The sequence below is a fragment of the Lytechinus variegatus genome, chromosome 6, assembly GCF_018143015.1.
Source record: "Lytechinus variegatus isolate NC3 chromosome 6, Lvar_3.0, whole genome shotgun sequence".
NCBI classification, from domain to species: Eukaryota; Metazoa; Echinodermata; class Echinoidea; order Temnopleuroida; family Toxopneustidae; genus Lytechinus; species Lytechinus variegatus.
Window position 1 is genome coordinate 25,424,244 of NC_054745.1, and position 13,655 is coordinate 25,437,898.

A 13,655-nucleotide genomic window follows, 5' to 3' on the forward strand; every position below is an offset into this window, starting at 1 on the left:
CACAGATTCTTACCAGAAAATATAATGAAATATAATTAAGTACCTAGAATGCACATTCACCCATAAAAATTTAAGGTCAAATGTCAATGACCTTTTATACATTATATACCATATTATATAATGGTATATCTAATACCCCTTTCATAAACCCAATTATGCGGCTAATACCAGCATAATTTGGTCGTAAAATCGGAGGAGGACCAGAGTTATCCGCATTATTTTGATGCTGCAATTATCCGCATAATAGCGGCATCGGGACCAGATTTTGACTTTATGAACGCATTTCCAAATAATGCGGATAATTGCCATGGTGCGGTCACAAGGTCACCCTTTTCCAACACAACCGCATCGGAGAGGGCGTCTGCTGTTGTCGTGACGATTATCCGCCTTTTTCAGGACGGGCGCTCGTAAAAATAATGCGGATTATTTTCGGAGTTTGTGAACGCAATTTTTATTGAATTATCCGCATTACTCGTAGGCGGCTAATTGGAGGATGGGTTTATGAAAGGGGTATTAGATAAAATGGCGCAGGTTGGTGTTCTAGGTGTCAAAATACACAGATTCTTACAGGAAGATTAAATAAACTAAAATTAAGCATCGAGAATGCACACTCACCCATAAAATTCAAGGACAAAGGTCAATGTCTTTATTAACATGAGATAATGATAATAGTATCTCCGAGATAAAATACTGCAGGTTGATGATCTTGGTGCCAAAATGCAAAGATAAATATCAGGAATAAACTGTCACCCTTGAAATCCAAGATCATAGGATATATTTATATATATATATATATATATATATATATATATATATATATATATATATATACATATATATATATATATATATATATATATAATCTGTATGACATAAAAATAACCAAAAAATATATTTTGTGTTCAGATTTTATTTGTGAATAATGTAAAAAGAGTACTGAAAACATAGAGGTCTCATAATTTCAGTCTGAAATAATGAAGTTCATTGAGAATGTATTTAGGGGTCAGAGGTCAATGAACTCTTTCCAAAATATCAGTGGATATTAAGTTTTTAAAAAAAGAGTTGATAACCAAATAACACTTCTTCCTATAATGCGATGCGTTGCCAAAAGCAATGAAAAGAAAAATGAAATCAAGTATACAATTTGAAATGATTTTTATCTTAAGTAGCAGCATTTAATGCATCATAATATCTAATCTTTTTCATCCAGTAACCCTATCCTCAAACACTATCAATCATTAGCCTAATCTTCTGAAAATGGATAGGATAGGTCTAACTCTCATTTCATATCAAGCATTATCTGAGAGCATTTCCAAAAAGCAGAGGGATAATGATGAAGATGAAATGAAGGCCATCATTAGAGCTGCAGCTTCTGTCATAGTAAATGACATGTATCTCAACTTCAACAAAGATGAATTCCCGTATTATTATTAATAACCTCTCATTACGAGCTGCCAGAATGCTAATGCTTCAGGACAAAACTTCATATTTGCGCTCTGCCGTACGTCACCCATGATGCTACTTCTACTAGGTATCAGTTTGTACAAGGATCATGTATTTGGTCAAGAACAAAGAGTGTTATCATGCACAAATTAGGCATATAATATTGAAATTCAAAAGCAGATAATAGCTTACAAGTACACATCCATCTACCTAACAAAACTCCTACAGCACCACTTCCACTTCTTGAAAATCAAGCTGTGCAACGTATCAGTAATAATAAAGATCCTGGTGGGTGTTTCATAAAGCTGATCGTAAGTTAAGAGCGACTTTAAGAACGACTGGCGATCCCTTCTTGTGGTTAATGGTATATTCATTGGGGATGGGTAAGCGCGTAAGAAAGGTTCACCAGTCATTCTTAAAGTCGCTCTTAACTTACGAACAGCTTTATGAAACGGCCCCCACTGATATCCCTTGACAGAACGTTAGGCTTTCATTGAATGATCAGATCAAAGTCTTGAAAATGTCAGAAGGTTTTCAAGGGTTTATTTACTCTTTGCTGAAGTTGAGAAACTTAACTCCATTTATACTATGACAAAAGCTGCAACTCTAATGATTGCCTTATTTTAATTCTTCATCATTGTCCCTGGCTATATGAAAATGTTCTCGGATGATGCTTGCCATATTGAGGTAGAGCTATCCTTTCAATTTACTATAGGTAATAGTACATGTGTATTGATATAGAATCACTATACCTACATGCCACGATCAAGTTATCGACCCATTTCCTTAAAAAGGCTGACGGTTATTGACATAGTTGATTGATTGACCTCTAACCCCTAAAAATATTTTCATGGCCATTTTTATCCTTATTTCAGAGTGAAATTATTAAACATCCAAGTTTCCATTACAAATAGCCATCTTTCTTTCTATTATTCACAAATAAATTGTGAATATAACGGATCAATTTCTTTTTTGGGGGAATCATGCAGGGATATATAAATATTTACTATAACTTATGACCTTTGACTTTGGATATCAAATGTCAAGGATTATTCTTTATGATTATTTTGTGCCTTTTTATCTTCTTGCAAAAATTGCTTTTTGACACCAAAATCACCAACATGCAATGTTTTATAATGATGATAATAATAAATAATGAAACGTTTTTGTATAGCGCAAAATACATAAACAAAGTTGCATGTCTCTGAGCGATTTTTATCTCAGAGATACGTACCATTATTCGATGTATAGCCTATAACCTATTTAAAGGTCATTGACCTTTGACCTTGAACTCAATGGATTAATATGCTTTCTAGGTGATTAACCTCATCCTATTTGACCTTCCTGTAAGAATCTGTGCATTTTCACACAACGATCACCAACCTGTGCCGTTTCATCTCAGAGATACTATTATACAGTATGATACATAATGTAAAAAAAGTCATTGACCTTTGAAAGGCTTTGACCTTAAATTTCATGGGTGAATGAGCATTGTAGGTACTTGATTTGATTTTATTTGATCTTTTGTAAGTATCTGTGCATTTTGACACCATGATCACCAACCTGTAATATTTTATCTGGGAGATACCATGATACAGTATATTTAAAAAGGTAATTGACCTTTGAAAGGCTCTGACCAAGAATTTCATTGGTGAATGAGCATTGTAGGTACTTGATTTTATTTTGATTGATCTTCTTGTAAGTATCTGTGCATTTTGACACCATGATCACCAACCTGTAATATTTTGTCTGGGGGATACCATGATACAGTATATTTAAAAAGGCCCTTGACCTTTGACCTTGAAAAAAAGCATTTTTCCCCAACCCGTATTCCTCCTAACTTTTTTTGGTAAATGTTGACACCCATACCTAAACAAATCAATCAAGAAACCATTTCCAATAATTGTATTGCAGATGGTTACTAATTACGGGATTCTAACAAGCTAAATGCGTCTCAGAGACGCAAAATTAAATTCATGAATCGTTAATTGTGTCTAAATTGTTTTTCATCCTTTATTGGGATTGTGGTGTGTTTCAAGGTTTTTGAGGACAAATACAAGCGCTCACATACACATTTTCCAGCTTAATTTGAAATCTTATTTTCCTTTTTTTAAGGATAATGCCAAGTACCCTTCAATCATGTCAATGGTGATACTTCAATCAGCGGAGGTGGTGAAATAATGATATCTACTCGTGAGAGGAACTCCTTTCGATTTCCTTAGCTAATCCTTGAACATACCCATCAAGATCTCCTTCATCTGAAAGATAAGGGAGAACAATACTCACTATTATCGTAATCACAATTAATACTTTGGATAATGATACAAATGAGATTTCTTTTTCATTAATGCTCTGTTGAAACATTTTCTTAGGTTTGATTGTTATTTCGCCAAACTTTTTGCTCAAAAAATTTTATCATTAACGAGTAATATTTACTTACTCTCAGTTTGCGTCCATGATATTTAAAAATAAGCTAGGTCAGCATCGCTCATTTCAATTTTGTACCCTATATGGAGTGTATCATGAATAGTTCGTACAGAGTTTTCCATGGTCACTAGCTCACTATGACGATATTGGTTTATTGCCATTTCGTCCACTGCCATTTTGTCCACTACCCACATGGTCTAATATCATTTCGTCTACCATCAGTTGGTCCACTATCCACACGGTCCAATTACCATTTCGTCCAATCACCATTTCGTCTAATAGCCATTTCGTCTAATAGCCATTTCGTCTATTATCATTTGGTCTAATAGCCATTTGGTCTAATGGTATTTTTTTGCCAATTGGTCCAATAGCCACTTTGTCCACTATCATTACGTCTATTCCCATTTGGTCTAATAGCCAAATGGTCTAAAGGCAAATGGTCTAATAACCACTTGGTCTACTTTCATTTCGTCCATGTTCCATTTGGTCTAACTGCATTTGGTCTACTATCACTTGGTCTAAACTCATTTCGGCTAACAATCATTTGGTCTAATTGCCATTTGGTCTAATAGCCAATATGTCCAATTGCCATTTTGGCTAATCACCATTTCGTCTAATATTCATTTCGTCTAATACGCATACTGGTCTACTATGCTGCACTATCGCCCTCTACGACCCGAGTCGACTCTATTCGCGATTGTGGGCCTAATTAATTACCAATTCTCTTCAACTTCTTGATTTATTTTATCACTGTTGACTAGTGTTGTTCGTCATTGATTACTTTGCATTATGGAAGTGTTTTCCACCCAAAGGGGGAAGCAATGTGTGTCTTATCGAGGTTATACATACACGATACGGGCGAGGAAAAACGGAATGGTATACTGGCGATGGCGAAAGGGGGAAAGGGGGCGCCAAAAAGGGGAAGGAAAGAGAGGAAAAGAAAAGGGAGAGAAAAAAAGAGGGAAAGAAGAAGAGAAAGAGAAACAAATGGGGAAGAAAGAGAGAAGGAAAAAAAAGGAAGAGGGAAGAGGGAGAAAGAAAAGGAAAAAAGGAAAGGGAAACATCTCATGCTTCGCGCTCGCATTAATAATTTATTGAGATATGTATCCTGTACATAATAACAAAAGAAAAATGATTAAAATCTCCCATTTTTGAGATCTGAAAATAGGGAAACAGCTTCAGCTCTTGCTGCGCGCTCACATTTTTATTTATGATACATCCATCTCTTCTTGAATTCCTTCAAACAATCCTTAATCTGTTACTTCTTTATGTCAATTAACCAACATTTTCGGCAATAATTGCAGTAATTGTTCATTTTAAGATAATTATGTATCCTGTATTACAGGGAGTGTTCAAAGTGTCCTGAAATATCAAATTTTTTTAACTCGCCGTGCACATGTTTGTATATTCATTTCTAAACTGGATATATAGTGACGTGGATTGTCAATGTCTAATTCCTTCCTACAGCTTTTTCTCGTCTCATTCCCCGTTTTCTTTTCCCTCCTTCCCTTTTTCTCTTTTTTTCTCCCCCACCCTTTTCTCTTTTTTGGGGCCGTCAATAAGGAGGGGCGGACGCTTTGCCCTCCTCGAAATGCCTATGTATCCACTTTATGAATGCTTACAAACAGTCCTTAAAACGTCATTTTTCATGTCACAATATCACAAATTTCGACCCGCGCTCGCATTGTTTATTTAGATGTGTATTATGTACAAATTTACAAAAAGTGATTAAAGTGCCCCGTTTTGAGGTCTGAATATAGGAAAATTTCAGCTCGCACTGTGATGTTGCATTTACAAAAGTAAAATATGTATCTTCAAGAATTCCTAAACGCAGTCCTTAAAACGCCCGTTTCATGTCAGTATATGGAATATTCTCAGCTCGCGCTGCGCGCTTGCAATCCTCGCATTAGTTATTAATGTAGAGAAATGTTCAGGATTTCAAACAGTGTCAAGACTTACGATTTTATGTGTAAAATAATAGTGGGCCTACATGAAATAAAATGTTTATAAAAAAAAGATCAGCTCGCGCAAGCAAAAAAAAAAAAAACACGGAAAAAACCCTCTTCGATCCGCAGACAGGGGAATATATAAATGAATGAACATTTTTCGAGCAACAGCCCCCCCTGCCCCCATTAGCAAAAGCTAGATCCGCAAAAGGGATGTGTTATAATTATACCCGGCAGGCCTATATACTCGCGACCAAAAATCTACTCTAGTGATTTCAATACCCCCCCCCCTCCTGTAAACTCCTGGATCCGCGCCTACGTAGTAGTAATTATTTTAATTATGTATATTATTTCTATTATGATTATCCTTATTATTATCATTTTTGTTAATATTAGTAATATGATCATCATAATTATTATTATTAGTAGTATTATTGTGAATTTTATTATTATTATTATTATTTATTAGTATCATTATGATGATTATCATTCTTATTATTATATCCATTAATTGCTACAGCATGAGTAAATCACAAACATTATACTCATCGTTATTGTCAATACTACTAGGCCTACATTTATTTTAGGCGCAGGCGGGCTTCTAGCGACGGGAAACGAACAAAATGGGAGAGGATAGTACAGGGAAAGAAGAAAGGACAGATCGGGAAGAGCTCTTTTTTGGGGGTGGGGGTATATTGATCAATAATATTTCTTTAAAAGGCTATATTGTCTTTCATCTGTTTATCGTATTTTGATATCGGAATACAATATCCTCCTTTCTTTTTTTAAATAAAAATTGAGCGACAAATTAAATTAAAAGGACCCTTTACCATTTTCCCCATCTTAGTTCCCCCTTTTATATGTGTGTGTGTGCGTATGTGTGTGCGTTTTAGGGGGGGTGGGGGTGCCTGAATTGCTGTACCCACTGAATCGACCCTTGCGATAGTAGTTATCATCATAGTTTTTAGTTTTTTTTTTAAACTAATATCATCAATAATTTCAAGGTATTAAAGTCATTTCGCTCCCCTCCCCGGATAACGCAAATTATTTGTATTAGACGAAATGGCTATTGGACCGAATGGCTATTAGACTAAATGGCTATTGGACGATTTGGGAATTGGACGAAATGGTTAGTAGACGATTTGGTTGGTAGACGAACTGATTATTGGACCTAATGGTTGATGGACGAAATGACTATTAGACGAAATGGCAATTGGACGAGTTGATAAGTAGACGATGTGGATATTGGACCAACTGAAATTAGCCGACATGGCTATTGGACCAAATGAACGGTGGACGAACTGGTTAATGGACGATTTGGCATTAGACCAAATGGATTTAGACGAAATGGTTGGTAGACGAAATGGTTGTAGACGAATTGGCTATAGACTAACTGGCTATTAGACTAAAAGGCTATTAGACGAAATGGTGATTGGACGAAATGGGTGGTAGACGAAATGTTGATGGACGAAATGGCATTAGACGAAATGAATGTAGACCATGTGGTGAGTGGACGGGATGGCAGTAGACGAATTGGCAATTTACCACGATATTCAGGGTTTCATAGCCAAATTATCAAAACCGCAATAATAAATCAAGCTATGAATGTACTAAAATGATATAACGACACAATATTACAAATTTTAGAAATTTCTCACCAAATCTCCTCCTAAATTCCGAAAGTCTTGATCCTGTGATAGCATGAACGGCTTTAACTGTAAATTGGATTTAAAGGCATATGCGAACGTTGTAGACATGTAATTAAAAAATATATCAAAGGAGAGATGAAATATGTACTTGAATGCCTTTCTGTCAACTAAAAAACTTTATAACAAAAAAATCGAAAAAATCCTTTTGATATACGTTATAACTGATAGTTTTTGTGTAATTTCTATCGTGCCGATAATAATAGAACACATAAGTGTATGGATGAAATTAAGATGGTATTTCCGGTCACTTTATATTTCACTTTTTTGAAGCACTTAATAATGATTTTCGGACGCGATTTTTCTGGGCTTCATTTTTGTAACATATCACAGGTGCAGGTAACAAGTGGGACCTCGCAAGTCAGATTTTTTTAAAGTCAAATCAATGTTAGCAAATACCTTTAAACAGGAATATACAAATGCAATGAACTGGAAATTCGAGGGGGAAAAGAGAGATGGGATAGGATAGGGTTACCGTATTATACACATTATTTCAAACATCATTTAGGAAGGGCCCTTAAACAAAAGAGAAGAAGATATAAATTCTTCCAAAAAGAATGTAAAATCAATCTATGATAATCGAATTGTTTATAAAACAATACTAAACATATCCAAATAGAAGTCACCTATTTCGTCCTCAGGAGGCGGAGGCAAAGCATACTCAAATTCATCATCTACGTTTCAAGAAAAAAGAGAAACGGAATAAGTGATAAAGAGAGAACGTAGTGTAAAGTGATAATTATTTTGGTTTATGTCTGACAGTATATATATACAGGTATATTACTGTGAAAGAAATGAATATGCATATTTCACTTAAGATTTTCTATTCTATAGTTTGTCGGAAGATCAGTGCCCAGTCTTACGAAGAGCTGCAATCGATCTGATCATTCGCATCTATGGATAAACAGTAATGTCACCATCTAAACTGCATGTGTGACACGAGTGATCAACTTAATATATTTTCTAGATACGCAGTATTTTCATAGTTACATCCCTCGTTCTCTTGAATATTAAGAGTTTTTCTCTTTGTTGACAAAGAACATTGGACATAAGGACATATTTCCTGTAGATTTTTTTATTTTTGAATTGATGGATTTCCATATATAAAGTTGACTGGGTCAATCTTAACTCTTTCGTAAGACGGGGCCCAGGTGTTCTTTTTCATATAGGTTTCAAAACATTATATCATATGGATGAATCTTTTGTCATTTCATTAGAATGAGAAAAAAATATTTGGGGGCATATTTTCAGTGTCCAAAGGGGATAGTCGTGTATTATTTTGTTACATTATATTTCTTGGTCGCATTAACAGTAGGAGGATCTCGACAGCATTAGTAATCACGACTTTCAAATGTTCATAACTTTCTTATTGCTTGACCAGTTTGCTCAAACAATAATTGATTTTCTTCTTAATTTTTTTCTGCTTCAACAAGCTGACTTGCTCCAAAGGTTTAATTTTCCTTTGATGGAAGCCACTTCAGCATAGTAGATAAGAACAGGTTAATCGTAAATCTGAGTAGTAATGCGCATAATCTTGTATAGTGAAGAGCAAGATGAAAGAATTGGCGGTAGTCAATTGCGAAAAAAAATTAACCGAAAATGTAGCTCAATACTGTCGATTAGAAAAGACCACATATTCTTTGTAAAAAAAGACTAAAACGACTAACGAATATCAACGACATTCTTTAAGGCATGTTAAGGTATGATTGGTAGTAGTAGAATAGTTCGTTATCCTTACAACTTATACAGTGCGCATAAAACAAAATTACACTTAGAAAAAAATCCTGTAAAATTATACATTTGTAATATCCTGAAGATTTTTCTTCATTTTAACATTGGTACAGATCCATTTAAGCAAATGACGATAAAGCTGTCGAAAAATATTTCCGCTTGAGTGAGCACCACTTACTTTTGAAAAGTTTGTGAAAAATGATTCGCGCAGAACCTTGAAATGGTTTTGCGAATAAAAGTAGACCTTAGAGGAGAATGGAACCTTTGAAACAAGATGGCTTGTTTGAAAACAGAAAAATCAAAGAAACAGATCAACGAAAATTTATGAAATCTGACAAATAATGAGAAAGTAATGAGCATTTGAATATTGCGATCACTAATGCTATGGAGATCCTCACATTGGCAATGCGACAAAGATGTGTGACGTCACTTGTGAACAACTCTCCCCATTACTTTAGTATATATTTCACTTAAACTGCCTCTTTTATCACATCTATCAGTAGATCATGTGTTCTTTCTATAGGAGGGCATGTAATACAGATTTTTAAACATTACATCATGGATAAGGAGTTTTATTACCATAACAAAAAGCAAAAAGAGACAGTTTGGGGGTATTTTATAATTCATCAAAGGGAAGGTTGTTCACATGTGACATTACAAATCTTGGTGGCATTGACAATGGAAGGATCTCCATGGCATCGGTGGTTGTAATATTCAAATGCTCATAACTTTTTTCATTATTTGTCCCTTTTCTCAAACTTTCTTTGCTCTTATTGTTTCATTTTTCTGCTTTGACACAAGCCTACTTGTTCCATAGGTTTCATTCCCCTTTAATCATGAAGAACCCGTGGAATTTAGCTATTAAAATTGATTTGAAGATATCGTTTATCTTTTTAAACTTGTTTCCTCGCCCAAAACACTTCGAAGAATGAATTGCGCCCCACCCCCTCCCCCACACACCGAGGCCATCGTGACGATATTTGCTTTATATTGAGCTGTGATTTACATGAAATGGATAAGGCTTGCTTTTTATTTTGTTAATAGTTTTCAAGCCAGAGGAAAGTGTGGAGAAACAAGTATTACATAAAAATGAAATGTAAACCCACTTTAAATGATAAAAACTTAGTGAAAAAAAGCTGGATATGTCTGATATAAACTTTTGCCCAGATTCAGTTATGTCCTCAAATCCAGCTAGCACAAAAAGGATAGAGGTTGTGCTTTAGTGTTGAAATTTCAATTTAGGTAGGAAAATTGTTGCAAAATACTTGAATGTATCCGTTTTATTTCAACTGACTAAAAGTACAAGGGAAATGTATGAGAAATGTTTCGCAGGGTAAGTTTGATTTCGGCCTTTTCCCTTGACACAGCGTGAAAACGAGCATTTCTGCGCAAACAGATTTCCGCGAGCTTTACAAAAATGGACAGTGCTCACTGCTCACTCAACTGTTACATTCTGTCATAACTTACACTTTCATTGGAAAAATGAGACCCAATCCCAAAAATATATGCAAAAAGACTACCCACATGTGGTATATTTTCAATTCCCATGGCTTTTTCAAAGCGTAAACTTTATTTTGATACGCACTGTATACACGTCAGCCGTGTTCAGACGCAATCTGTTTTGGTGGGAATAAGGGCGGATCAAAAAAGGGCTGAAGGAATTCCAGTCGGAGTATAGTAATGTCGGAGGAAATGTCGGAGTCGTGTCCGTCTGGAAAAGGTCGTGTGCTTTCTCCTACCAAGATAATGCTGTTCTCTTTTCCAGGATCACGACTAGCCGGTCCGAGCTAATTACCCGAGTGGATGTGCGTAGTAGATGCACTTGGAGTGTTTATGACATTATGACCTCCCGTGCAACATCCGGGGTCCAATTGTCATGTTGATAATTGCCGCGTTTACGCATTGCCCCTTCTCGCGGCTGGGGGCAGACCCGATATAGTTTTGATAGTTCCATTGATGTTTGTATCCATGGGGTTTATCGTGGAATAAAACATCGTTAGAAACTAGATTTGAATCTTATGACTAAGTCTACCATCAGAAATATCAAAACTAACATGGCAAAACAAATAATAGTAGTAATACAAATGTAATATGCAAAAAAAAAGAAAATTCCACATTACCTGTAAAGTAATTGACATCTGAATCCAAAGAGTTGTCGTCCCCTGCGTTTTAAGAACGTAGGGGAAGTAATATTAAAAGGATAGCCTAATACCAAGATTAGCTATAAATATCTGTAAAAAAATATTTTCCGGATTCATGCATGACAATTGAGAAATCCAAAGTTGAAATATATCAAAAGATTATTGTTCTTATTTGGGAGTTAAGTAGTGGTGTAACAGGCGGGGATAGGCCGCCGCCCCCCCCCCCCATTCCCTACTTAAAAGAAAAAAAATCTTCGTCTCTTTTAAGTTAAACTTTACAATCCAATTAACTTTGTCTCCGCTGCACATACACACCGAGTCATAATTTGTTAGCTTTAACCCATTCAACTATATGTTCAAGATTTATAGTAGATAATAGTGTATTTTGGTTCGCATGAGTTTAAAAAAATCGTCTGCAAATAAAATTAAAGAACATCTGAATATTTAAAAAGGTCATTTATGTATATAATAAATAACAAGGAACCCAATATGCTACCTTGCGGAACTCCACAATTTATTGGGCGCAATGCAGATCTATGATTATCTATTTGTACAAAACGTTTTATATTTGATAAATAATTCCTGGACCATTCCAAGGCTTTCCCTCTAACACCAAAGTGTGACAACTTTACTAATATCATATCATGGTTAATTGCATCGAAAGCCATGAAAAAGTCCAGAAATACTGCACTAGTATGTAAATGTTGACCAACGGCAAGCAATAATGTATCGATGCATTTCGTGATGAATTTGAAGTTGATTTGAATAGCAGAATCGATTAAAGGGTTGTACAAAATGTGAGACGAGTTATGAAAAACAAATTTAAAAGAGGAGAGCCCTCTAATATTTTTCAGGAACAATGAATAATTTACAGCATGGGCAGGTGGTGTACGCCGCAGCCCGTTCATCGGTCACCCAATGCGCGCGAGATAATTTATAGGCTCTCATTCAGGGCCACTATTCAGGAACATTCAGTTTGATTCTTTGGTCCTTGCTTTATGTGTAACGCTAAATATGAAAAAGATGACAATCCATAATTCATTGTTAGAAATAGAAGTCTGAAACATATATCATGCAATTGAATATAATTGGTAAAAAACGTACTTGCGCTTTCTGGATAAGATTATGATATCGTGTCTACTGAAGAAACAAAGTGGAAGTTGACCCCCAAAACCCAAAACATGTGAAAATCATGCAACATTCTTCATAACGCTAATATGTTAAAGTACTAACCTGGAACGGCAAGCGGTGGTCTTTCTGGGATCGCAGGTGCTTTTATGATAGCAAAAATTGATAAGAGGGGTGTACAGAAAGAAAGTGAGTCATTTGGGCAAAAAATATGAAAAAGCGCAAAAGTCACAACTTGGAAACGAATCAATCTCCTGACATTTTATATTCGCACAACAGTTTTTTTTTTTAAAGCACTTTTCGAAATTATCTGGCACCACGTAAAGGGTAGTCATAGTTGGTGTATAGCCCATACCTCGCTTACCCGATCCACTTCTGATAATTTCTTAATTCAACTACAAGAATATTCATTTTGCTATTTGTCCGTTTGTTAAGTGGTACAAAATGGGGTTCACGTCCTTTTCAGACAACATATTAAGTCATATAGTGTTCACTAATAATAATAATATATCAATAATGATAACAACAACGATATAAATAGCATTAAAAATTTATAAAAGTGGCAAAGAGAAAATACCTGAGAAATTATTAATTCCTTTTATAGCTCAGGCACTCGTCATTATACTGTTTGCTCATGTTCCATGCCTTATAAAATAATTGAATTAATTCAAATTCAGTAAAATAAATCATATACATGGTAGTATGTTTTTAAAAGTAATGAAAACAGACATGACAGAAGAACCGAAATCGACTGAAAAACATGTACGTACCTTGGGGAGTAGGCGTAGGCGGTGGTGGTATTGTAGGCGGTGGTGGTATTTGGGGCGGGATTGCAGGAGCTTTAGTAATGATAAAAATCGAAAAGAGGAATAGACAGAAAGTTGGTCAATTTGAAAAACTCACTCAAAAGCAGAAATGTCACAACATAATATAATGTCAACGGAGAGCGCTTTTCATCCCCTAGCTTGCCGGAGAATATTAACTTTCCTACTTGTCCGTTGTTTTAATAGTACAAAAAACATTGATAACACTAATAATATTAATAATAATAATCAGCGGCAGTGACAAAAATAAAATACCGGAGAAACTATAAATTCATTAGATGAAACAATTAAGCTAAAGCATTCGTCATA

The 13,655-nt window shown here is 35.2% G+C and overlaps 1 long non-coding RNA gene across 1 annotated transcript; it reads right to left on the reverse strand.

Moving 5' to 3' along the window:
- Nucleotides 1–3,316: 3,316 nt before the first annotated feature.
- LOC121416577 lies at nucleotides 3,317–13,363 on the reverse strand. The gene is made up of 6 exons (XR_005970205.1): nucleotides 13,293–13,363; nucleotides 12,628–12,666; nucleotides 11,374–11,415; nucleotides 8,149–8,196; nucleotides 7,475–7,531; nucleotides 3,317–3,701 (listed from the first exon to the last, which is right to left on the reverse strand). It is a non-coding gene; the product is annotated as an uncharacterized LOC121416577 (long non-coding RNA).
- Nucleotides 13,364–13,655: the final 292 nt, after the last annotated feature.